Here is a 2496-nt window from a genome sequence, read left to right as displayed (position 1 = left end):
GGGCAGGGACCCGGGGCCGTGTCCCCAGCGGCGCCATGTGAGGGGTGCCGGGATGCCCCCCCCATGGAGCGCCGGCCATGGCTAATGGGTACCGCACACTCTCCCAGCACCTCAACGACCTCAAGAAGGAGAATTTCAGCCTCAAGTTGCGCATCTACTTTCTGGAGGAGCGCGTCCAGCAGAAGGGCGAGGGCAGCCGGGACGATGTCTACCGGCGGGTGAGCGCCCATGGGGGACGGGTGCCCCTAGGGGGTTCCTTCCCTATGCCCCCCGCCCCCTTTGCCAGGACAAGATGGGGCTTGGGGAGCGCAGCTGGTGGGGACGCCGGGGAGGGCATCGGGCATGGCACTGGGGCTGGGGGAGCTGCTGTGCGGGAGTTTGACCCTTGCTGCCTTTGACCGGAGCGGGGAGAGGGTGGGGGAGGGTGTCCCCAGGTCTGGGCAAGCGTGGGGGGCATCCTACCCACCTGGCTCCCACCCCACAGAACATTGAGCTGAAGGTGGAGGTGGAGAGCCTGAAGCGGGAGCTGCAGGAGAAGCAACAAGCCCTGGACAACACATGGTGAGTGGGGCTGGCTGAGCCCTTTGCCCCAGGGTGGACATGGCACCCTGTCTGCGTGGGGACAGTGGAGATGGGGGTTGTCTGCCTGCGCCCTGCCCGCAGTGGGCAGTGGAGGGTTTTGCAATGGGGCTGGAGGGGTTTGCAGTGGGGTTGGAGGGGTTTGCAATGGGGACAGGCACCCGCGGGGGCTCCTCTTACAGCTGCAGCACCAGCCAAAAATAAAGGGTAGCACCTGTTTGGTGGGGGAGGGCAGCACCGTGCCCGGCGTCTGTGGCGCGGGTGTCCTGCAGCGGGGCACCGCCGGGCAGGAGGCTGAGGGCACGGCAGCTGGGGAGCCCCCATTTTCGTGAGTGTGCGGGGACTGCTTTGGCTGTTCAGAGCCTGAGCATGACCTGGTGCTGCCGGAGGAGCCGTGTCCCCAGGGCAGCAGTGCTCGGAGGTTACAGTACACCTTGTCCAGGGGTCTCGCAGAAACAGCACCCATGGCATGGGGGGAGCTGGGCTGGGGCACCCGGTGTGGCACAGCTTGCCCAGCCCAGATGGTTTGGGGTGGGAGCTTTTGGAAAAGGAGGCCATGCCGTGCCATGCCGTGCCGTGCCATGCCATGCCATGCCATGCCATGCCATGCCATGCTTCACCCTGCCAAGCCATGCTATGCTGTGCCATATGCTGTGCCATACTGTGCCATGCTGTGCCATGTCATGTGCCATGCCATGCCATAGTGTGCTGTGCCACATTGTGCTATGCTGTACTGTGCTGTACCATGCCATGCCATGCCATGCCATGCTTCACCCTGCCAGGCCATGAGCCATGCCATGGCAGAGTGTGCTGTGCCACATTGTGCTATGCCGTACTGTGCTGTGCCATGCCATGCCATGCCATGCCATGCCATGCCATGCCATGCTTCACCCTGCCAGGCCATGCTATGCTGTGCCATGCTATGCCATGTCATGTGCCATGCCATGTGCCATGCCATGTCATAGTGTCCTGTGCCACACTGTGCTGTGCTGTACTGTGCTGTACCATGCCATGCCATGCCATGCCATGCTATGCCATGCCATGCTGTGCTGTACCTGGCAGGGTGGCTGCGGAGAATCAGACAACCCGCAGCCAGGCAGCGCTCCGGCAGCAGTATGAGGAGCGGCAGCGGGAGTCGGAGCACGTCTATGAGCTCCTGGAGAACAAGATCCAGCTCCTGCAGGAGGTGAGCCTGGGGGTGGTGGGGGTCACAGGGTGCTGGAGGCTGCTGCCTGAGGGCTCATCCTGCTGCTGCCCAGGAGGCCAGGCTGGCACGGAATGAGGCCGAGCAGGCCACGGCGCTGGCCAGAGCCGAGGCGGAGCGGTGCCGGGAACTGGCGGGGAAGCTAAAGGAAGCTGCAAGGACGAAGGAGGAGGACAGAAGCGATGATGGCTGCGGTGCCATGGCCCAGAGGTGGGTGCCCAGGACCTCTGTGCTGCCAGCCTGTGCCCTGCGCTGGTCCTTGGGGGCCACCAAGGGGCTGCTGCCATGCAGGGCTGGGATGCTGTGGGCATCCAGGGGGGTGGGTCACTCCCAAGAGGAGAGAGCTGGGCTGAGGGTGGGGACGACCATGCTGAACGTCCCGCACCTTCCCTCCCTCACAGGAGGATTGAAGAGCTGACCCAAGAGCTGGCTGCCAGCAAACAGCTGGTGGAGATGCTGTCAGCGGAGAAGCACAACCTGCAGCAGCGCCTGGAGGAGCCCCTGGCCGTGGGGGGACAGGTAGGTGTACAGGCGTGGGGGGACCCCAGCCCAGCACCCTGGGAGGAGCAGTTGTCATCTTTGTCCCCTTCTAGGGCTGTGGCCAGAGCTGTGCCACATCCAGCCTGGCAGAGTCAGGTGTTTGCACGTCTGTGCCGCGGTGCTGGGGGGGACAGGGGGGCCGGGAGGACCCGGTGGGAGGTGTCAGTGGAGAG

This window comes from Egretta garzetta, unplaced genomic scaffold (genome assembly GCF_000687185.1).
Source record: "Egretta garzetta isolate BGI_Z169 unplaced genomic scaffold, ASM68718v1 scaffold598, whole genome shotgun sequence".
NCBI lineage: Eukaryota > Metazoa > Chordata > Aves > Pelecaniformes > Ardeidae > Egretta > Egretta garzetta.
This window is presented reverse-complemented; position numbering follows the sequence as displayed.